Source organism: Myotis myotis, unplaced genomic scaffold (genome assembly GCF_014108235.1).
Source record: "Myotis myotis isolate mMyoMyo1 unplaced genomic scaffold, mMyoMyo1.p scaffold_m19_p_6, whole genome shotgun sequence".
NCBI classification, from domain to species: Eukaryota; Metazoa; Chordata; class Mammalia; order Chiroptera; family Vespertilionidae; genus Myotis; species Myotis myotis.
The window spans coordinates 7,407,674-7,433,307 of record NW_023416368.1 but is presented as its reverse complement, the minus strand read 5'-3'; positions in this window follow the sequence as shown (position 1 = coordinate 7,433,307).

Below are 25,634 nucleotides of genomic sequence, written 5' to 3'. Positions count from 1 at the left end.
ACTGAAACTGCACCTGGAAGACATGTCCACAAAGACTGTACCCTAATATATAAAACCAATCTAAAAGACATTAAGAAAATAAAGATATCAAAGAGTAGCATACAGTAATCCCCCCTGCCACACACACACACACACCCCATCTTCAGTTTCATTTTCCATGGTTTCAGTTACCTGCAGTCAACGGAAGTCTGAAAATATTAAATAGAAAATTCCAGGAATAAATCAGAAATTTGAAGTTGCCCATGGTTCTAAGTAGTGTGGTGAAATCTCATGTTGGCCTGCTCTCCCACCCGGGATGTGATTCATACCTTTGTCCAGCAGATCCAAGCTTATATACATTGCCTACCTATTAGTCACTTAGTAGCCATCTTGGTTATCACAGAAAGAGAGAGACCACATTCACCACATTCACATAACTTTAATTATAGTACATTGTTATCATTGGTCTATTTTATTATTAGTTATTGTTCCTAATCTTGTACTGTGCCTTATTTATAAATTAAACTTTATTATAGGTATGTATGCATAGGAAAAAAAGGGTTTGGTCCTACCTATGGTTTCAGGCATCCACTGGGGGACTTGGAACATATCTCCTGTGAATGAAAGGACACTACTGTACATCAGAAATTTAAAAACTCAAAAAAACAGTGTATTTCAGAAATAAAAATTAAACTAGAAGAAACACGGGAATAAACAAAATAAAAAATTCTTTAAGAGAAATACAAGGTGAAAAGGAAAAAAATCAAATTGAAATAAAGAGACTAAAATTTGAGAGAAAATAAAAGAGAGAAGGTAGGCAAAAATCTATGAATGTTATAAAAGGAGTATCCAAAGAAAAAAAAGTAAATCAGAGCAATGGAAAAAATTGAACTATAATTCAAGAAAACTTTGTAGGAATTAAAAGAAAGAAAACAGAAGTACATATTGAAAAGACACAATACTTAGCTGGGAACAACAAACCAGAACAACCAATACCAAATATATCCTAGAAAAGCAATAGAACTTTATAGAAATATAAAATTACCCACACAAAATTACCAAGTAACTTATTTTAAAATATCATATTGTCATTTGACTTTTTAATAGCTATACTTCATGCCAGAAGATATTGATGTAACATCTTAAAATTCCCATAAAAGAGAGTGTAAGCTTATTAGTCATTCAAACTATCTTTCAAGAATAAGGGCCCAAAGACTGAGAAACAGCGATCAGGCTATCAATCCCCAGAAGGAAAGTAGGGGAGAGCTGGGGTAAGGGGAAGAGATCAACCGAAGGACTTATATACATGTATATAAGCCAAACCAATGGACATGGACAACAGGGGGATGGGAGCATGAGTGTGCGGGGCGGGGGGGCGGGGGGGGAGGTTGGGGGTTAATGGGGGGGATGAGGACACATTTGTAATACCTTAACTAATAATAAAAAAAAAAAGAATAAGGGCCCAAGTAAACCATGAACATGTGAGCATATTATTCACATTAGCACTAATTTTCTTAAACTACTAGATGAGAGGCTTCAGACAACCAAATGATTTGTCTGACATGAGAATTATTGGTATAATACAGTTACATTTGATTAATAATTTCTGTCATCAGAAAAAAATATACTTCTTGATGAAAGGACTTAATAAAATGTCTGAATAGTCTTAACAAATAATTGACTCTACATGCAATAAATACATTAATTACAAATTTCTGAGAAATACAGGGAGAGAGGAACATGACAAGTGATACTCCAGAGATGATATCAGAAAAAATAAGTTTATGGGGAAACTGCAGAAGAAAAGATGGTAGTCTCAAAAAAAGAAGAGATAAAAACTATAGCTTAAAAGTAATTAAAAATCTTAAGCAATTACCATGTATAAAATGTATTAGGGCCCCAATTCAAACAAATGAACTGGGGAAAAATGGAGATTAAAACAGTCATTTAAGATCAAGAAAGACTGATAGAATTTTCTCAGTGGATCTGCAGTAAAGGATATATTAAAGGGTGTTCTTCAGACAGAAGAAAAATAGAGGCAGGAAGGAACAATGAACATTAAAATGGGAAATAATCTAAATTAAATGACTGAGCAAATTAAAATAAACAAGGTCAATATATAAAAAAAACAATTACATCCCTAAATTAAGTGGCAATTTGAAAATAAATTTTATAAAAAGATACCATTAAAATTAGATTAAAAAATCAAATTCCTAGTAATGAATCTAACAAAATCTGTGCAAAACCTTCTCATAGAATATTATAAAACATAAAGAGAAAAACTTTTAAAGTCCTAAATAGACAAAGATATATCTTGATTGTGAATTAGAAGACTCACTATTGCAAAAGTATTCAATTCTTTCCAGATTCATTTTCCCTTAAAAAAAACCTCAAAATATTTTCAAAATATTGGATTTTTTCAATATGATTCAAAAATATAAATAGAAATGCAAAGGGACAAGAATAGCAAAGAGAACCTAATGAAGGAAAACAAAATAGGGAAACTTGCTCTGTTGGATATCAAGGTTTATTATAAAACTAGAGGCCTGGTGCATGAAATTCGTGCACAGGTAGGGTCCCTAGGCCTGGCTGGCAATCAGGGCCAATTGGGACCGATGATAAAAATGAATTTGACTCCTACCTTAACATCATAAACAAAATATCAATTCAGGTGGATTATAGACCTAAAAATGAAAAGAAAACAGTAGCATTTTATATTATAGTAGAGGAGATTATCTTTATGACTTCAGTTTGAGACAGAAATTCTTAAATGCTACAAAAACAACAACAACAAAAACACAAACAGCTACCAGGTTGATAAACGTGATCACATTAAAATTAAGAATTTCACTTCCTCAAAATGTACCCATTAAGCAAACAAAAAGGAATACCACAGTGTGAATAAATATTAGTAAAACATATATCCCCCCAAAGGCTCATATCTTAGGTACATAAAGGACTCTTATGAATCAAAAAAGTAAGATATACAATTCAACAGAAAAATAGGCAAGAAAAGAAAAGTAAAAAAATAAAAGAAAAATGGAGAAGACACTCTCACATGGTTCTTTGCAAAAGAGAAAATCCAAAAACTCTCTACCTTTTCCTAAGGAAAGGTACACAACCTAACAACAATAAAGAAAAGGCAAATTAAAAGCCAATGAAATACCATCACACACCTAGCAGAATGGCTAAAACTTAAAAACGTGGAGAATATCAAGTGTTAGCAAGGATGGGAATTCTTATACTCCACTGGTAGAATTATAAGCTGACACACTTTGGAAACACTTTTGCATTATTTACTAAATTTGAAGATAGTACATGATTGTGACCCAACATGCATGTGCCTGTGTCTCAGAGATATGAACAAGAAAGTTCATAACAGCATTTCTTGTCATGGCCACAAATGGAAAATAACCCAAATGTCCATCACAAGTATAAACAAACTGTGGTTATAATTGTACAATGGAATGCTATACAGTAATAAAAATGGGTGGATCACAGCTACATACAAGGTGACTGAATCACACAAACATAATATTGAGGAACAAAAGCCATGTACAAAAATATATACTATAGATTTCCAATTAAACAAGAGCCCAAACAGAAAAAAACAAACTGCAGTATTTCAATATATTTAGGAGGTAAAATTGGAAAAAAATATAAGATATTTTTAATCTTAGAAGATATTGCCATATAATTCAGAACTGTAGTTACATTTAGGTGAGAGAAATGAAGTGTGATAAGAAAAGGGCACAGAGAGGGCTTCCAAGGTCTTTGTAAAGTTGTATATTATGCTTTGATTGGTGTGACCTAGTGTATTCACTTTATAAGAATTCATTAAGCCCTGGTCCAATGGCTCAGATGGTTAGTGTGTCATCCTATACACTAAAATATTGTGGACTCAATTCCTGGTCAGGACACATACCTAAGAGGTTGTGGGTTCAATCACCTGTTGGGGTGCTTACAGGTAGCAACTGATCAATGTTTCTCACCTTTGTCTTTTGCTCTCTCTCTCTTTCTCTCTCTCTCTCTCTCTCTCAAATTAATAAACATATCTTTGGTTGAGGATTAAAAAAATTCATTGAGCTGTATATAGTTTACACATTTTCTCTGTGTATCTATTTCACTTTATACAGTTTTAAAAGAGATTTTAAAGAAAGACAGGAAACCAAGGCTCAGTGATTTTAATTGCATTTTCTGAGGTGCTATGCCCATCAACCCAAGATTGCCCTGGTCTCCCTAACCCTGAAGCCTGTGCTCTACAGCACTATATGCAAGTTATCATCTAATAAGACCATTAGCTATATCTATTATACAAGAAAGAAATGAACAGTGATATAAATAAGAGAGGCAGAAAGAAAATCAAACCAAGGAAAAGATAATATCCAGCAGGATTATTGGAGCAGCATCATTGAAATGATGTAACTTGCAATAAATCCAAAAACCATGGCATTTAGGATTCTAAAAGCTTTCAGACCTAGATGGATGTTGTTATCCCGACCTAGAAAGACAGATATGGTGGCAGTATTGCATCTGGTAACCCTCTCCAGCCCTCTATGGAATGAATGAAGGTAAGTCTCAGTGTGAGAACAGGAGGTTTGAAGACCTGAGAACCCAGGTTCTTCGCTAACAGGAAATCATAGCTGCCAGAAATAAACTATGAAGGATTTGCAGTCACAAAATTGTCCTCATTAAACAACAGCTTAATGAGTTAAATGAATGAGCCCATATGGATTGAATTTCTCTAGCAAATGTGCAGATGGGCTCAAAGCAGGAAAACATATGAGAACAACCATTTCTAGAGAACAGATCAAACCTTGTGGGATTAGAGCTTAATTCCATCTAAATGGAGGGGACTGAGAGCTTAATTCTATCTAAAAAACGAATCTGCATATCCCCTGCCCAGCTCACTTCCCTTCCCCACTGCTAGTCTGATCCCCACTGTCAGCCTGATTCCCTACCCTAAACCTCACATTTCTTCACAGGAGCCAAAGCTTCTGCATCTCCCATCTGGCACACAGAGGAGTGACTCGTAGTAATACATACCAAGAAAGAAGATGCACTTCGTGAATACAAGTGAAGGAGTGAGATAGGGATGAAGCACTCAACCCTCTTTTCCACAAAATAAATAAGCAATGCCAACAAGTTTTCAGTGATGTGCCTCCTTTCCACACTCCCTGCCACATGCCCCAGTGCTGTCACCGCATCTGACAGAATGACAGGGCAGAGTGACTCGCGAAGTCCTCTCTTTCTGAACAGGCAGAGGCATGGTGTAACTTTCAGAAATTTCCTTGATGTGCCCCTAACCCTGCACAGTTGGCCCAGTACCTGTGAAAAGAAACACTGTCTAGGAGTTGTACAGAGGAGCTGGGGTGGAGGGTTTTGGGATTTTCTTTTAGTCACCACACTTCTGGGCACTTTTGGGTCTGATCATCTCTTTGGCAGCCTCTGCAGTTCTTTTCAAATCAGAGAGCATTTAAGGAAGGCCATCTCTATTGGCTTCTCTGGCAGTGGCAAAGACATGACCTAAACCCAGTGCCCAATCTCAGGAAGCAGTCTAGCACAGTGATGGCGAACCTTTTGAGCTCGGCGTGTCAGCATTTTGAAAAACCCTAACTTAACTCTGGTGCCGTGTCACATATAGAAATTTTTTGATATTTGCAACCATAGTAAAACAAAGACTTATATTTTTGATATTTATTTTATATATTTAAATGCCATTTAACAAAGAAAAATCAACCAAAAAAATGAGTTCGTGTGTCACCTCTGACATGTGTGTCATAGGTTCGCCATCACTGGTCTAGCAGGAGAAATAGACTCATTAAAACATGAATGGCATTTAAAAGGATCAGTGTTACAATGGAGAAAATGAGAAGGTACTAGGGGGATGGTTAACTTCTACCTGAGACAGCAGAAGAGCTATCTTAGCAGAGATGACATTTGAATTGGATTTTGAAGTGTCTACAAAAAAACACAGTAGAAGGGCGAACCCAGACAGAGAATATTGCAAGTCTATGGAGTACTAATATTAATATTCACCATTCCCATTTACAGATAAGCAACTGTGGTTGGAGAATTCACCTGCTGCTGCTTGAAGGAACCTGGGTAGTAAAGCACAAGTTTGGTCATTAGGTTAGATTGTCCTTTGGGATGTAGGCATCCTAACCAAGAGTGGAGCTAAGATTCATAAGAAGCAAATCCAACTTGCAGACTCTTTCACTTCTGATAGGACACCAAAGGTGTTAGAAGAGATATGTGTAAATGGCTCTTTAAATAGTCATCTCCACTTGTGAAGAAATTCTTCCTTGTAGGAAAGAACCAGACAGGTAGATAAAATCATGCTGGGCATAGATTGAGTGAACAGAAATAGGTTTCTGCAATCCTAGAAAACTAGACCCTGAGGTGTCTGATCAACAGTAGCTGAAATACTACTTTATAAAGCAGACAGGAATATTCTTTAGTTTTTGAAAATAATTAGAAAAATACCCCAAAACTATTAAGGTAAACTCCTGGATAAAGAGCAACATGTTTGGGATATAGAGCTACTATCAAGAACACCCATTTCTAGCTGGGCTCCAGGTAACCTGGTCCCTACCTGCCTATCCTATAGCCATGAAAAAAATGAGAGACTAGCTCTGCCAGTGTGGCTCAGTGGTTGAGCATTGACTTATGAACCAGGAGGTCGAAGCCTGATACCCAGTAAGGGCACATGTCTGGGTTGCAGGCTTGTTCCCCAGCATGAGGTATGCAGGAGGCAGCCAATCAATGATTCTTTCTCATCATTGATGTTTCTATCTCTCTATCCTTCTCTCTCCCTCTCTGAAATCAATTTTAAAGAGAGAGAGAGAGAGAGAGAGAGAGAGAGAGAGAGTCAGGCTTCAGAGAATTCCATAGGATAATGCTGTGTCTTCAATTTAGAATATTTATATACACTCACTTGTTAACACTTAATAATCATAACAACAACAATAATAATATTAGCCATCACTTAATGGGAACTGACAATAGGCTGCCTTAGTTCAACTCCCTCCCACCAATCCTATGGGATTGTTTTACAAGTCAACATAAGCAGAGAAAAGGGGGCTGGAGCCCTGAGTTACTGGACTCTCTTCACCTGGGTGTTAAGGGAAAGTGTGAGAAGAGCAAATGTGTCCTGGAGATAATCAACAGCCTTGGCCTGCAGGGATTCCAGGAAGCTGAGCCAGGAGCCAATAAAGACCTTATACAGGTGCTAACCACATCTGTCACTTTGTGGGTGTCAGCACACAGAACATTTACTCCGCACTCCATGGGGGAATTTGACTAGAATTCCTCACAGGACTCCAACTCATCTCCAAAGCATCTCAGAACAATGGGAGTCTCTCCAAAATGCTCTGCCTGTCTGAGATCTTACAAAGAAAGGTATGAGCCCATCTAACCACATGAAGCCCACACTTGATTGCAATAGGGAGATGCTCACAACTTTGTCATTAGGCAAGAAGTGGCCAGAATCACTCATGGATCTGTTCTTTATGACAAAGGTTGGTAAGTCTGTTTCTGGATCCTTAAAGGGACATTGACTTAGCCCTGGGATGTTCTGAAGGAAGAGGAACTTGGTTCCTCTGGCCCAGGCCCTGGGCCTATCTCCAGAAGGGATGTAAAGACAAGGGCAAGTGGGTCTCAGAGGGAACTCTGACTCTCCTGGACCTTGAATTAGAATGAATAGGAGGCTCTGCTACACAGGGTAATATTCTCCTGCTGCTCCCAAAGACCTAAGAAACAGGTTACAACCCCTACACTCTCCTGAAAGAATCCCTCGAATCTCCATGGTCTTGGGTGGGAATGCTTTCTCTGCAAACCCAGTTACCCATGCTTAATTCTACCACAGGATGTTTTTTGTTTTTAAATTTAGTTTTATTGCTTAAAGTATTACAAAGAATATTACATATGTCTCCCCCCAACCCCCCGCTTTTTTTTATGAGGTGAAGTCCACCACAGGATGTTTACATCATTCAGCAGCCCAGGCCATTAGTCAAACTGCTAGAGTTCAGATCCCAACTCTGCCATTTACTGTGTTACCTTGGAGAAGTGGCTTAATAACTGTGCCTCAGGTTCCTCAACTGTAAAGTGGGGATAATACAAGTACATACCTTGTAGAGCTGCTATGAAACTAAATCATACAATACATGTAAAGTGCATACATCAATATCTGGCACATTCCACACTTGATAAATGAGCTACTATTATTTCTTATGACTTGTTATGGTCACCTTGTTCTTGTGTACCTCTCTTTCTTATTGATCTTTGAATATCTTCAGGATATACTAGTAGTTCTTGTCTTTTATTACTGCATCACTACCTAGCATAGAATTCAGCATATGACAGATACTCCATAAAGTCTGTTAAATTAAAGAAGATTTTATTCATTCATTCTTATCTATAATAATAAAAGCATAATATGCTAATTAGACTGGACAGCTGAACGACCTTCTAGAGGAAGCTGGGGCTGCAAGGGCCGAGGCAAGGCACTGCCACTGTGGCTGCGAGGGCAGAGCCCCTTGCATGAATTTTGTGCACTGGGCCTCTAGTTGAAATAATACTGAATTTATTAAAGAGGTGTCTGAAGAATAGGAATATGATACCAACCTGGTGCAGGATACATTCATTCCCCTTCTCTCCCACACCATATGGAGACTTACCAGGGAAGGAAGCTTTCACCTTAAAACATCAAAAAAGTCATACCATTGCCAATCTATAGTCAGCACAGAAGAAGGTTTTGATTCTAGAAGATTGTTTCTATGTAGAAGAAATCCTCTTTGTAAATCTTTCCTTGTTCCATAAAATAGAAACTTCTCCCTTTTCCAAAATATATGCTTCCCTTCCTTTTATGTCCCTCTCGACCTTTTGCCAAGGAATAAGGAGTGATTTATCTGATTTGTGAGCTGAAAACTGGAGCAGAACTTGCAGGGCTCGGCCCCTTCTGGGTTGACTCTCTGGGACTGTCTACAGAGTCTGAGCGTTCTCTGCTCTTCCTGAGTGCCGTGGAAGGTAAACTCACCTGAGCAGCATTTCCTCACTTTGCATATGAGTGGGCACATCTAATTTTAGGTGGAAAGGGAGAACCCCATTCTCAACAGGCAATACAGTTAAAATCTTAATTCCTCTCTGCCCTCTGTATCTATTTCCCAAGTGGTTCCAAAGTCAAGGGGTTAAAACACTAACATTGCCTATCAATAAGTTAATGTATTCACCATTCAGGAACCCGAAGAGCTATAGGTGGGAAAAGGTGAGGCATTCCAGAGCTTCAAATATAAGAAAAGTCAAATTTCAAAATAGCTCTCCTTTGAAAAGTAATTAGTAACATAATTTACAAAAGTTAGTTTTCATCTTATAGTGACTTTTATATAAAGGTTATCTTATCAGTTAGGGCTCCAGGGCCACACTCATTGAAGATGGTTTATTTACAGAGGAACTAATTGCAAAGCTGTGGGAGGAATGTAAGGTGGTATTCTCAAGCCAGAATCTCCTTCTCATCTTCCATTCCCTTTCTCTACCACAACTGGGGACAAATCTGGTAAACAATGCTAGACAATGTGGCTTAATTTACTTCCTCCTTTAATAGATTTGGCTAGGTTTGTAGAGCAGACCATACATCTATTAACCCCATAATCTGTGTGGCCAGGGATAACCAGCTTGCCTTGAAAGAGCAAGGCCCTAGCCCTAGCTAGTTTGGCTCAGTGGATAGAGCATCAGCCCGAGGACTGAAGGTTCCTGAGTTTGATACCATTTAAGGGCACATACCTTGGTTGCAGGTTCCCTGGCCCTAGTTGGGAGGCAATCAATCGATGTGTCTCTCTCACATCCATGTTTCTCTCTGTCTCTCCCTCTCCCTTCCACTCTCTCTAAAAAAATCAATGGAAAAACATCCTCGGGTGAGGGTTAAAAAAAAAAAAAAAAAAAAAAAAAAAAAAGGAGCAAGAATAGCATAAGCAGACAGAAATAGAAGGAAGACCATACCTGAAGTCTGATACTGGTAACTCCCCGACCAGTAGGTGGCCCAGTTAATGTTATTCATTCTACCAGTTGAGTCAGCTGAGTTCCTTGAGAAAGATAGAGTATGTAGGTGGAGAAGAGGAGAGGAACAGAATTTCCTCCCCTCTGGACTTAAGCAGAATTGTGGAGGGAGAGGAGTGAAAGTTCCCTTCCACATCAAAGGCCTTTCCTTAGTTTAGGATACCCCAAAAAGCCTACTCCATTTAAGAATGACCTAATCTAGAAACCATAAAAATTCTAGAAGAATCCAAAGGCAACAAAATCTCAGACATATGCCGAAGCAATTTCTTCACTGATACAGCTCCTCGGGCACTTGAAACGAAAGAGAAAATGAACAAATGGGACTACATCAAAATAAAAAGCTTCTGCACAGCAAAAGAAACCATGAACAAAACAACGAGAAAACCCACTGTGTGGGAAAACATATTTGCCAATGTCATATCTGATAAGGGCCTAATCTCCAAAATTTATAGGGAACTCATACAACTTAACAAAAGGAAGATAAACAATCCAATCAAAAAATGGGCAAAGGACCTAAATAGACACCTTTCAAAAGAGGACATTCAGAAAGCCAAGAGACATATGAAAACATGCTCAAAGTCACTAATCATCCGAGAGATGCAAATCAAAACAACAATGAGGTACCATCTCACACCTGTCAGACTGGCTATCATCAACAAATCAACAAACGACAAGTGCCGGAGAGGATGTGGAGAAAAAGGAACACTTGTGCACTGCTGGTGGGAATGCAGACTGGTGCAGCCACTATGGAAGACAGTATGGAGTTTCCTTAAAAAACTGAAAATGGAACTCCCATTTGACCCTGTGATCCCACTTCTAGGAATATATCCCAAGAAACCAGAAACACCAATCAGAAAGGATATATGCACCCCTATGTTCATAGCAGCACAATTCACCATAGCTAAGATCTGGAAACAGCCTAAGTGCCCATCAGTAGATGAATGGATTAGAAAACTGTGGTACATCTACACGATGGAATACTATGCTGCTCTAAAAAGGAAGGAACTCTTACCATTTGCATCGTCATGGATGGAACTGGAGAGCATTATGCTAAGTGAAATAAGCCAGTCAATGAAGGAAAAATACCACATGATCTCACTCATTCATGGATAATAGAGACCATTATAAACTTTTGAACAATAATAGATACAGAGGCAGAGCTGCCTCGACAGATTGTCAAACTGCAGCAGGAAGGCCGGGGAGGGTTGCGGGGCAGGAGGTAGGGGGGTAAGAGATCAACTAAAGGACTTGTATGCATGCATAGAAGCATAACCAGTGGACATAAGACATTGGGGGATAGGGGAGGCTAGGGGACTGTCTAGGGCGGGGGGATAAAATGGACACATATGTAATACCCTTTGTAATACTTTAAGCAATAAAAAAAAAAAAAAAAGAATGACCTAATCTAGAAAGGATCATTCACCAAGTTAAAACTGACCCTGGACTGTGTATAGGCAAGGAGGGTATAGCTACATTATAATGATGTATCTGCACCTTCTCTTTCTGTGATCGTAGCTTGACAGAGCAAGTCCTGGTGGAGAGAGCCAAATCCTCATTCCCTTCACTCACAGGATCACATGGTGGGACCATGGAAGTACACAGAAAGAAGAACTTTGAGCTCCCAGCCCCCTTACCTACTCATCTCAGAAATGTGTCACATCAAAATCTCTAGGGAAAGGACATAATGATTTCATATGAAAACTCCTCAAGGTCCTCATGGGAAGTTTGTCCATTTGTCCTCCCAGAGATAACGGAAATGTGTTTCCTTTCCCCAGGTCCTAGGACAGGCTTTATTAAGTCATTTCTCAGCTTTGATTTCTGACACTAGGTAACCACAGGCCAGTGGGGTTTTCTCATATCCTGCCTGCCAATAATTAATCAGCTTCTTTTGAGAGCTCTAAAGAGCTTTGGTAAGGCTAAGTGATTATACCCAGAGTCAATCTTGTCTAATCATCAGACCTAATGCTTGGATAACTTCTTTCAAATTACCAGAAGCTGTTCCTATTGAAATGTGTATGTCTGAAATAGTTTTTTACATTAAAAAAAACAACAACAACAACAACAACAACAAAACCCCACACACACACCTAGAAATCCATGTTGTAGACTAATTATTCACTCTGCTATCCTACCCATGACTTGCTAATTTGTTAAAGCATCAATACTATCACCAACCTGGGGCTCCCAATCTCATGACTAATAGGGAGAGATGATCTGATCACTTAGACAAAAACTCATGGAATATTGGTTCTTGCAGACAAATACTGAATCACTGCCATGCATTCAGGCATCAGCATCACAATATGAAAACGACACATTGTGTTTGATGTAGAAAATGGGCCTCTGAAAAGCCAGGAATGTAGAGAATTTATATAAACCAGAATTAACTTTCTTTATCTATTGTCACCACATGTTAAAAATCCCCAACTTCTGTTTCACTGTGGTCAGCCTTGGGTTATCTCCAAATGCTCATCCTATCCCATCCCTATACAACTTCTTAATTTTATGGACAACAACAAGAATAAAAGTCAAAACTTTATGGAACTAATGATGGCCTCTATTTAAGAGATTCTTTTTTGTTGTTGTTAATCCTTACCAAGATATTTTTTCATTGATTTTTAGAGAGAGTGGAAGGAAGAGGGAGAGACACAAAGAGAGAACATTGATGTGAGAGAGACACATCAATTGGTTGTCTCCCGCACACACCCCAGCCAGGGCCAGGGATTGAGCCTGCAACCTAGGTACCTGCCTTCGACTAGAATCAAACACTTCAATCTACAGGCCGATGCTCTCCACTGAGCCAAACCGGCTAGGGCAAGATATTATTTTTATAAAGGAAACTCTTTAGGCATAAGGGATGAAAATAGAAATCTCCTATGATAGTGATTCCCATGCTTTTAGATTTTACTGGGTAATAAAATGGCCCAAAATATTTTAGGAATTGATAGGATTGTCAACATTTTAGTTTACTAAGTGAGGACATTATAAACAATTTTAAAATAAATACCATTTAGAATTATCCATTACTTCATAATAGGAGGGACATTGAAACACTAAAATGCAAGAAAGCTATAATCCCACAATAAATTAAGAAATAGCAGTTGGCTGTAGTGCACTGATTTTTAAATAGACACTTTAAAACTTTTTTTAAGTGTTGAAGAATTGCAGGATACATTTTAATTTGCAGTGTTATTTTGTCTGTAATTTATTTTGGTACAAGTTTGGTCAAGTTGGGGATATACATTCAACAGAGGGACAGAAATTAAAGCTCAATCATCCCATTTTTATTTTTATTATGGACCTTCTTTAAAATCCAGATTGACATGTAGACTCAAATAGAAATAATAGTCTTTTGATGAGGACTATTGTAGGTTGAACTATGTCCCCCAAAGAGATATGTTCAAGTCCCATTTCCAGTATTTGTGAATGTGACGTGATCTGGAAATAGTCTTTGCAGGTGTAAGCAAGTTAAGATAAAGTCATACTGGATGAGGGCGGTCCCTAGTCCAGTGATTGGTGCCTTTATAAGAGAAAGAAAAGGGCACACACAGAGACACAGAGACCAATCCAGAGGGAAGATGACCAGGTGAAGTTGGAGGCGAGCCGAGGAATGCCAAGATTGCCAGGAACCACCAGAAGCTTGGAAGAGGCAAGGGAGGATTTTCCCCTAGAGAAGAGGTTCTCAACCTTCCTAATACCATGACCCTTTAATACAGTTCCTCATGTTGTAGTGACCCCGAACTGTAAAATCATTTTCGTTGCTACTTCATAACTGTAATTTTGCTACTGTTATGAATCATAATGTAAGTATCTGATATGCAGGATGTAGTTTCATTGTTACAAATTGAACACAATTAAAGCATAGTGATTAATCACAAAACAATACGTAATTATATATGTGTTTTCCGATGGTCTTAGGCGACCCCTGTGTAAGGGTCGTTCGACCCACAAAGGGGTCGTGACCCACAGGTTGAGAAACTCTGCCCTAGAGACTTCAGAGTAAGCACGGCCCTATCAATACCTTAATTTTGCACTTTTTGTCTCTAGAACTGAGACAACACATTTCTCTTGTTTGAAGCCACCCAGTTTGTGGTACCTCATTACAGCGCCATAGGAAATGAATGCAGAGACTATTCTGGGTGAACTAAATGGAGTAAAGGAAAAGCCATTCCTCTTCTAGTTGCTGGCTCTACCTTCTTGCTACATGGCCAAGGAAAGAGCAGGGGAGGTGCCTGGGGATCTGGACATCAGAGGTTATAGGAAAGTGTGTCCAATTCAGCAGTTCCTCATGTGGGAGCTGCAGTTCTCAAGGCCCTTCTCACTCACAAATAGTGAGAATTATATGTAAAAGGATTGTCACACATCTTGTGCCAAATCAGCTTTGGTCATCAGTTTTCCAAATCAATTTTAAAAAATAAATAAAAAGCAACCATGACAAAGAAGCAAGAACACTGTGCATTTGTACATCCTCAGCTTTGTATAATAGGTTTTCTTAAAGCAAGCCCCCTCTCTACCCTCCTCCCCGACACCCCCATTGACCAAGAAAGGCTCTTCTGGAAGCTGAAGTCCAAATGGCCAATCCTGAAGCGAGAGCTCAGGGGCCTTTGGCCTCCTGCATAAATAATTATATTCCTCTGCCTTCCAGGCTCTTCAGATAAGTCCATTAACCCAGAGTTTCCTGCAGGGCTAAGCTGTCCCCAGTAGCGAAGGGGGCAATGATCTATAGGGGAACGACTATCAGGCCACTCAAAGCACTTAAACAAAGCTAGGAAAGCAGCTCTCAAACCAAACACAAGTGTCCCCATCTGTGTTTGCCCTCCTCCACTCTTGTTTGCAAGCCTAGGGAGGGCGATGTCTTCCCAATGGCTCCTGGGTTATGGAATGTATTTAAATGCCTGGTTCAAAACCCTCAGCCACCCCTCTCAAATTTGACAATTGTTTAAGCAGTATTGTTTGAATGGATGCAGATGTTCAGCTCATCTCTTGTTGGGAGGAGTGTTTCTTTAGAAGGAAGAAAAATGGCTTTTTTTCTTCTTTCTCTTTCTTTTTTTTTTCAGACACATATTTTATCTTTATGTTTGTATCAAGAACTGCCAAGAGATGCATCTGGTCCCCAAATCAAGAATCTTACACTCCTCCTCTCAAATCACAGCTTTCCAAGTGCCTTTCTTTGTGAAATTTGCCCAAACAAGCTGTAGGCAGAGCTCACTGGACAGATGACCCACACCGTATAGAAAAAAAAAAAAAAGGAAATCACTTTCTCCTCTTTGCTAGGAAGAGGAGAAATGGCATTTTTTCATGTCACCCTGCCTTTTACTTTTTTGTGTAACTCATTTTCTGATTAATATTTTCAGCAGCTAGAACAAATGCCAGTTTAATTAAATTTCCATACCATCTCCACCGCCCCCCCTTATCCAATTAGTGGGTTCACTGGCTCCTCAACAACCTTCAGCATCTGCGTTTTCAGTGAATGCTCAGTTGCTTCTAGCCTGGCCAAAAAAATCTGTTACATATTAAGTTATAATAAGATATAGGCAATTATAGTAGCAGCAGGGCAAATAGATTTGTATGGTTCATTATAAGGGCTTTCTGGAACATACCTAGTATAAATAGCCAGTTTCTGGGGCAAAGCATCTTTTTGGAGGGAAAAATATATAAAAAAGATTGAGTGGGAAGAGGGGAAGGGGCCATTATCAGTTACCCTAAGAAAATTTTAAGAAACCCTACAGCTCAGTAGCTCTCCGTTATTTAGATGAGTAATGTTCCAACATGTGAACCAAAAACAGAAGTGAAAGATAAAAGGACTTTTAATGGAAAATGGGTGGTGACCTGGTTTTCATTGTTAGAATGAAAGAGGAATACCACTGTTATGGCATTGAAGTAGACTGAATAAGCAAGGGGAATAAACTAACAGTAGAGGAACATCTGAAACGTGATTGAGTATGTGCTACACACTTTGCACATGATATCTCATTTAAACCTCATGACAACACTGAGAGATATTAGGTTGAGAAACTAAAATGACAATTCCACAGAGTGCACCCTCATAGCTATCTATCTATATAAAAGCCTAAGCAACCAGAATGACTGGAACAACCAGAACAACCAATCACTATGACACGTACTGACCACCAGGGGGCAGCTCAATGCAGGAGCTGCCCCCTGGTGGTCAGTGTGCTCCCACAGCCAACCTTCTGCAGCCCCTCCCCCCCCTGCTGGCCAACCTCCCACACCTTGATTGGCCCAATCGCCAGCCAGGCCGAGCGCCCCCCACCCCATGCATGAATTCGTGCACCAGGCCTCTAGTTGTTTTATAAAGGAGAAAGTTGAGGCCCAAGAAGTGATAGCTGCTCAAGGTCATCCAGAGGCTGTCTGGGTGTTATTTCCCAGACCATGCTATTTCCAGGGTACTATGCCAGAAACAAAGGTCCAGGGTCAATGTAGAAATAAAGTGGAAGAGGAGACTTCTCGCCTGTCATCATTTTATAAATACTAGTGAAGTCCCTCTCTTAGGTTAATTAATATATTAAACAATGAATGTTACTCAATACACATTAGGTTATGTTTGCCATTTTAGCAGGCTTTAATAGCAGAATAAAGGAATAGTATTTTACTTGAAGCAAGGGGGGGTTGGGGGAGGAGAAGGCTTCCATGGCAGGAGTAAAAATGTGCCAAAAGGAATGAGGAAATAAGGAAAACAGATTGGTTGAATTCTTGATTTTGTCTAATAGACCCTGAAACTGGCTGACCTTAATGCCACAGATCTGCCTCAAGGACTTAAATAAAAAATCCCTAATTGAGAAATATAGTATCATCCTCTTCTTTACTATGTTTAAAAAAAAATGTTACTTTCTCAGAGCTGCACCTGGAAAGAACCTGGAGAAATCCTATTCCTCCTCTCACTCAATTCATCCCTAAACTAAAAGCGTTGTTTTCATTTTAACTTCAAGGAAGGTGGTTCTCCAGCACTTCTCTACTTTCCAGATGGAGAACTATTTTTTAACCAATACCACTCTGCAGAATCCATTTTATGATTCCCAGGATAAATTCAAGGCATTTTGCCTGATTCTTCAGCCCAGATTGAAAAGTGGGGTTGAAAAATCCCATATAAGTAAATACTCCATGAGTTTATTAGGGTTGAAGTCACTAAGCCCAGAATATTATCGAGCTCCCTAGAGAACCTATAGCAGCATGTGAAAATGGCTTTAAAGAGATGTGCCAAGATGCTGACCTCTTTCCCTCTGAGAAGATTCTGAGCCAATGTTGGTCACTTGAGGGTAGAAAGTTGGCCTGAATAAAACCTGCATACCAACTTAGAGTGAGGGTCAGCTGAGCCTGCAGATGTCATCAGCAGCCAACCAAGGAGTAGAAACCTGCTTGCTAAGTTGGGAGAAAGTGGACAGTGTTTTTTGTCTGAATGGGGCCTGCTGATGTCAACTGGGCCACCTGCTATATTTTGTGTTCTGGCCTCCCAGGGAAGCACATGGTGCAGTGGGAAGTTCTAGATTTGGAGTCTTGATCAATGAGTTTGATCTGTTCGGTCTGTTTCTACACACTACCTACGCGTACTTATTTTTAATCAATACATTTCTGAACTCTCCATTTTCTCATCTCTGAAGTGAGGGATCCAGAATTCATGACCACATACTCTTCAAGCAAGCCAAGGTTAAATGCCAGAATTCATAGAGGCTGCTCTAATAAAATTACTGGCAGAATTTAAGAGCTACAAACTGGATGTCACACATAAGACAGGGGCTCTGGAACTGACTTCTCCAGACTCTTGGTCCCTTTGTAGTGACACTAGTTAATTACCAAATCCCATTGGCAAGGACAAAGCAAAAATAATTTGTACAAGACATATCTCTCTGAGGGAGTGTCCCACCCATGATCCTAATGAGAGGGCAAATCTAGGCTGCTATGTTTAGTACCATTGGGCCCTACCAAAATTTGGCCATAACTGACAGAACAAGAGTTGAGCAAGCAATCGGCTATCCAAGGAAACTTTGGGCCAAACAGGGTGTTCCATCAAGAATTTGGAATCTGTGAATTGAATGTTTAAGCCAGGAAGAGTGAAGAGAGGAACTTAAAAGGGTGTCACAGAAAAAAAGTCTAGAGGCTAGGGAGAGTAGTCAGGATAGATCATAAGCAAATTAAAGTTATAAGGGAGTAGAAACTTCAAGTAAGCAAGTAATTGATATCTGGTCTTCAAAGATTGTCCTCCGAATCAACCACTCATCTCGATATTCATGTTCTTTTGTAGTCTTCTCTCCTTGAATCTGGACTGACTCTGTGACCAGTCAAATATGGTGGAGGTGACAGATGTGATTTTCAAGGACAAAGTTCCATCTGGGTCTATTGGAATGCTGGCTCTTGGGATGCTTTTTCTTAGAACTCAGACACCATGTGAAGAAAAATCTAAGCCACATGGGGAGGCCACATATAGTTAGTCAATAGCTGTAGCTTAACTTTCAGCATCAGCAGTTAGCAACAACTGCTGCCTGTGTGAGTTAATCATTTTGGAAGTCCAGCCCAGTTGAGCCTTTAGATCATTATAGCTGCCATCTGACTGCAACAACATGAAATACCCAGTGAGAACTATAGAGTATAAGTCACCTCACAGAAATAAGAGAGACAATGATCATTGCTATTTTGAGCCACTAAGTTTTGGAATGGTTGGTTGTGTAGCAATAGATAAGCAGAACAGGTCAAAGAGAAAGGAGCAGGTAGACAGAGAAATACAACCTCTAAGAGAGATACTGTTTCCCAAGACTGCCTTGTCCAAGATTTCTAGTCCTCAACAGAGACACATCTATCTTCAAAGTCCCATTCTTTTATTTGAAGCAAGTTAAGGAGATCTCTTTTTCTTATCATCTAAACAAACTAAAATCCAAATGGAAAGAGACTAGTGATAGTCTAGGCTAATGAGGGTTTCAAAAACTCTGTAATGTAATGAGAAATATAAAGAGAGTGTAGAAGTTCATGCTCATGAACCTAAATTGACACAAACTAAGGAAGGCAGCCTGTGAAGCGATCTAATCACGAGGCCTCCAAGGTGGAGCAGGAGAGAACCAAATTCCTCCCCCACCAGCGCCCATTATCAAATTCTTGATCATGAAGAGATGGGCACATTCATGTCTGCTTCTCCTCCGCCTGCCTCTCTTCTCTCCCCCAGAAGCCTCAGGATGGAAAAGGTTGAGAACTGCTTTTAGCTCCCCTTCCTCAACAACCTGCGCTTCCCTTAGGGGAAGGTGGTTTCAGACTTCCCACTTTCTCTATGCCATGTCGGTCTTCTTCCCTGCACAAGACACCTGGCTAAGCATCGGTGGTAGATAAAGTAAGAGGGGCTGGAGGAAGTACAAACATTTGGGGAGATGGCTCATCAACTTTCATCAGAGTCGTTAAAAGCAGCCTCCAATATGAAACAGGTAGAAAAATCTATTATTGCTCAGTGCCCTTGGCCTTGCTCTAAACTCAGCTCCCTGACCTATATTTGAGTAAAAATAAGTAAACATAAAATCTTTCCAACAACATACCTTTTCTTCCCAGCCCCTCCAATGCCTGGAAGGGTGTAAATTACCGTATCTCGGATAGTTTGAGGAATGCTGCTAGGACTCATGTTACTTTTCTACAGAGTGAAAAGGAAAACCCTCCCACAAGCTCCGTCTCACCCAAGGTTACAGAGAAGCAGTGGGTGAGCAGGGACTAGGGTGCATGGCATTCCCTACCAGCCTATTCCTTATGTAGGTGATGATCAAAGCCTGGGCAGACAGCCAGGTCACCCTCATTTGCATCATGAAAGTCACCTGTCGAGCTCTGCTCCAGAGGCAAAGAGATCAAAGCTGGGAGTGTAGCTGGGGGCAGGGAGGAAATAAAAGATGGATTTAATGAGATGTATAAAAATTCTCCTCCATCCACATTTTCGTAATGAAAGTGGGGCTGGGACGTGACAATTATTCATGTTCATACCATGAGTTCACATCATGACCCCCGTTCGCCCTGCCAGATGGGTCTAATACAGCTTTGCCCAGGAAAGGAAAAACAGGAGGAAAGGGAAGACTGAGAAATGTATTACCAGAAGGTTCCCAAGCACCGTTACCACCTCTGTGGAGAGGTTCCAAAAGGAGGTAGGTTTTGAATTCTTTCAGTCCCAGTTCAGAAATGATATGCAGAAGCTCAAAACCTAAAACAGAAAAAGGGCATCTGCTGTCCTCAAAATGAGGTGGGGCTAGAGGGTTTACACTGGAGCCCCCAACCCCTCTTTCTTGGTCACTGAAGAAACCACAGAAGACAAATGGAAAATAATTGCTCCAACTTTGGGCATTTCTATTGCTGAAAGGTACTGAAATTCACCAGGCTTGAGCTGGACTTTGATGAAATGGGGTTGGGGGGTCAGTGAGAGTAAGAAGAGATGTCAAGCTTAGTGGCAAGCTGAGATATTAACATAGCATATAAAATTCTGGAAATGGACATATTTTCTGACTGGGAAGGTGATGAGGGCAGGAGATGTATTGATTGTGAGGTCCTTAGAGAATTCTCCATCTGACACTCTTGCTGAAGATGACGTCACTAACCCCCATCAGAGGCCAGGCCCCAGGGAGCTGTGGCTCACCACAGAAGCAGCTCCAGTTTCTGGGTAAGAGGAGCCAAGTCCTCTTTGGCCCTGGTTGCCGAGTGTGGGCGTGTGAGGGAAGATTTAAGGATTAAGTGGTGAAAATGTTAAGTGAACATGGGCTCCTTATTCATTGTCTAGCTCTTAAAATCTTTCAACTTTTTTTTACTGCAATACCCACCCAAGAACAGCTTCTGTATTTGTTCCTCATATTTCTAAAAATATAATAAAAGTTGCCTTGGAAACAAACAGCTGGCCTCACTCCCCATGACAGGTACCCTGATGCATTTGCAATCTGATCTCTAGCTGAATCTCCTCACTGTTTCACAATGTGCCTTCCTTTCACACCTTTGTCTTATGTACGCATGTGTCTCTTCCCAGATGGCTTTTCTACCTCCTCTACAGGAGGGAATCTTGGAGTTCTGGGTTCAAATTCTGACTGTCCTACTTAATGTTTATGTGACTTTGGGCAAGTCATTGAAACTCTCAGAGCCTCGGCTTCCTTGTTTAGGGTAAAGAGGAAAAGAGTTAACAGATCTGTGGCTAGCTCTGTGCCAGTCAGGTAGCATGTGCTTGTGGAGAGTTGCTATTCTCCTACAAACTCCAACTTCATTCCTCAATATGTAGCTCTGGGGAAACAAGACCGAGAACCTCCAGTGACAGGGGGCTCACTTCTTCACAAGCAAGGCTTTGTATTATCCACACAAACTTGCAGTTAAATTGCAGCAAAGCTTATTTCCACCAGCAGATGCTGAGGACTGAGCACCACACATCAGTTCAAGGAAAATATTTTATGCAGGTCATACTGTATAGGTGAGGTAGAGAATCCACTGTCCCTATGTGTCTGACTCCTCTCTGATGGAGTCACAGCAGCGACTGAAGGATGAAATTCACCTTCTTTAGGCTCCACATGGAGGAGGGGAAAGTCTCTAAAGATCTCTGTCCCTGTCTCTGGATTCAATAAATCCTATCTCCACTAATGTAGCAGTCGGTGATTTTTAAGCTCACTAATTTCTAACACCTTTCATCTAGGCCCAAATGTTTTGTGCTGTTTTTTTTTTTAAAAAAAATATATATATATTTTTATTGACTTCAGAGAGGAAGGAGAGGGAGAGAGGTACAGAGACATCAATGATAAGAGAGAATCACTGATTGGCTGCCTCCTGCATGCCCCCTACTGGGGACCAAGCCTGCAACCTTGGCATATGCCCTTGACCATAATTGAACCCGGAACCCTTCAGTCCACAGCCTGACACTCTATCCACTGAGCTGAACCAGCTAGGGGTTTTTGTTCCTTTGTTGTTGTTTTTTGCCAAGAACCCATCCCAAGCATCTGGATCTCTGAATGTAAAGCAGGTATTTTGGTTGGTAGAATATCACTAAAGATAGTGGGAAGAAAGAGCTCCTGAGAAACAATGAAAATTATCTGTGATCCAGACACATTAAGGCAGCAGTTCTCAACCTGTGGGTCGCGACCCCTTTGGCGGTCAAACGACCCTTTCACAGGGGTCGCCTAAGACCATCCTGCATATCAGATATTTACATTACGATTCATAACAGTAGCAAAATTACAATTATGAAGTAGCAACAAAAATAATTTTATGGTTGGGGGTCACAACATGAGGAACTGTATTTAAAGGGCCAGAACAGGGGTCCTCAAACTTTTTAAACAGGGAGCCAGTTCACTGTCCCTCAGACCGTTGGAGGGCCGGACTATAGTTTAAAATAAAAACTATGAACAAATTCCTATGCACACTGCACATATCTTATTTTGAAGTAAAAAAACAAATGGGAACAAATACAATATTTGTATTTGCATGTGGCCCGCGGGCCATAGTTTGAGGACCCCTGGGCCAGAAGGTTGAGAACCACTGCATTAAGGGCTTATACTCATAGCAGCCTCAGAATGATAGGGTAAAATGTTCCAATGAGCAGGAAAGTCAGAGAAGTGGAGTTTGCAACATTCAGGGCATCTGTCCACAAGGGCAAGTTCAGCAAGGGGAAAAGCTGGAATCTTTAGCATATAAAGCCAGGCAAGAAGAGAAATTCAGTGTGAGATGACATATTTCTCAGTCAGAGGAATTTTTTGACTACTGCTGCTACTAAGTGGTTACAGATCCACCCAACACTTTCTGCAAGCCATCAGCCTCAAAACACCTGGGCCACATAAAGACATCATTTATTTATTGATTTATCATTCTTTTAGAAATTGCACGTCTAGAACCCAAGTCTAGGCACTGTTCTAAGTCCTGGAGATACTGTTAAGAAAACAGACATCAATTTCTGCCTTTGAGAAGCTTACATTCTAGTGAGGCATTCTTTGGCTAAAGCACAATACCAAATTGAGATTCAAGGTCAAGATTCACAAACTCAATGCCTCTGGAGGCCACATGGGTCACAGTCATGAGCAGTGTAATCTAATTGCAAGGCAACAGGGAGTGGTGAGGACTGTGAAGACTAGAGATCTCCCACTTCATCAAAAAGAGGAAGCTGCTGTTTGGTTCCAGACAATTTTTCCCACATAACAATGTAATTCCATTGCTTCCAGATTTGGTTTGTAAGTAGAAGCCAGAAATCTAGATTTCTGTGAAATTCTCCAATTTTTAAAACCTGGAACAACTTGAACTAAACTCATCTGAGGAACAGGTCCTGTCTGAAAGACATCTGCCTGTGACTCCTGCTCTTGCCCAGTGGGGAATGCTGGGAATTGAAGAGTGCAGTTAGTCAACTACAAAATCTGGAGTCCAAAACACATGGTCCAAACTAGCTTTACCATTTTATACCAGAGTAGGAAAAGTTGTTTTTTAAAGGCAGGTTACTTAAACTCCTTGAGTCTCAGTTTCACCATAAAAGAGGAATAACACCATAAAAAGGTTACATTAAGCAATAAATAATACATGTATAGCATTCATGCCTAGTACTTAATAATAGCATGATATATGTTTAATTGTTATAACTGTCAGGGTCCTGACAGGAAATACATGAACATTCAAAGATTTTAAATAAAGGAGTTCATTCTACTTATAGAGGCAAAGACAGGGTTTTTTTTTTTTTGGGGGGGGGGGGGAGGTGTGGAGGGTGGAGATGCATAAAAGCTCATGAAGAACTCAGGCTAGAAATATTGGAAAGCCAATAAACCTGGCCTGCAGGAGAAAAGGAATAAACAGTTACCAGAGTCCAGTGAGAGAGCTGTGGATGAAGGCACTTGTCCAAAAGGAATATCACCCCTGCCAGCACTGCAATGAGGTGGGAGGGAGCAGGAGAGGACACCCTACCTCACAGCTTCTCCTTCTAGTTTCCTGGTGTTGCATCCCATCGACCAAACTAAGCTAGAAGCCCTAAGGCAAGAGCAAGTGTGTGGTGCCATCTGCAGAGACCAGTCTCCCAGGACACAGGTGAGCATAGAAAAGAGCAGAGCGTGAGTCAATGGATCTGAAAGAAGACCAATTGCCCTATACTTCTTTCCACTGAGTATGCGCCAACCCTCTTTCTCAATCCCTGCATGCTAGGAGTAAGTATTCAAGTGGAGCCATCTCCACTCTACCTCGAAAAGGTTCATGACTTTGAACTTGTCAAGCAACCCACAAAACAGTGCTCAAAAGGTTATTTTCTGGGAAAGCCTATGGCATCTGCTCTGGGTTCCATGTGAAAGGTCTGGGCTGGGTGCAAGGCTCAGCAACTATGTTCTAAACTATTAATGGTCAAGCCTCTGCTTTTGTACTGGTCACTATAATAAGAGTTTTGCCAAAAGAGATAAAGCAAAGGACAGAGCAGACTCAAAGTGAGGAGAGGAAAGCCAGGGAGAGGTGGGAAGCAGGTTGTCCTGCCCTTATTGCCACCTTGGATAACTAGTGGGGAATTGAGTAGGAAAAGCCAAACCTCAAGCAATGCTTTTAAAAATATCAATTAGCACATGGTAGGCTGCAAGTAATTGAAAAGTAGTGGAATCAAACAAACCCAGAGGTGGGGCAGTGATTGGGTGGAGCTTGGGCAGATCTGTGGGTCTGATGGCTGTCATGGGAAGACCACAGCAGTCTCAGGACTCACATCCAGACATAACAGTGTTTAAAAGAAAGAAGAGTTAGCTTTTGGTGGCTCAGCTAGGAGAGAATGTTCTTTTCCAGTGCTACCAGCAAATTTCTCATCACATTTCATGAGCCCAAACTAAGTTATTCATCCATTCTTACATCAATTTCTATGTCCAAGTAAATACACATGATGACAGTCTTAGAGATGGGTTATCAGAAACAATTTCTATAGCAACAAGAGTGGGTGGGATTTCTCTTATTGAGTGACAATTTTCTCAATGCTCCTTTGAATGGTACATCATAGTAACATTTAAATATATAGGCAAAAGGTAAATCATTACATACAACAGATGCCTGGGTGCATTAAAACTTAGTTCTCCTGATGAAACCCACAGAAAACAACCCCCTAATTTTAGTGCCTCTTAAAAACACAGGTTTATTTTCCATTCATGCAAAGTATCCAATGAGGATCTGCTGGGAGCTTTGTTCCATGTCTCCTCAGAGACCCAGACAGATTGTGCCTCCACCATCCAGAATATTCTTGGTTGCTGTAGCAGAGGGGCAAACAGTGATTTTTATACTGCCTCATAAGCTTCCACCTGGAAGCGATACATGCCAATTTCACTTGCATTTCAGTGACCAATACAAGTCACACAGCCACTTCCAACTTTAAGCCAATAGGGAAATACTTGGAAGGAGGAGAGGGGAAAAAAATGTGTTAGCAGCCCCAGTACTAGCATACAGTATTGGCAGGAGCTAGGTGAAATGGAGAGTCACAGCATCCTCGTAGCAGTACAAATTGGCACAGATTCTCTAGAGAGCAAGTTGGGAACAGGTGTTAAGGGTCTACAGAGAAGTTCATTCTCTTCTTCTGGTAACCTTCTCGTAGGAAGCAGAAACTCAGACAAAGATTATGAATAAAATATATTTTGAAGCACTGCATCTACAGACCAAAAACCAAACTA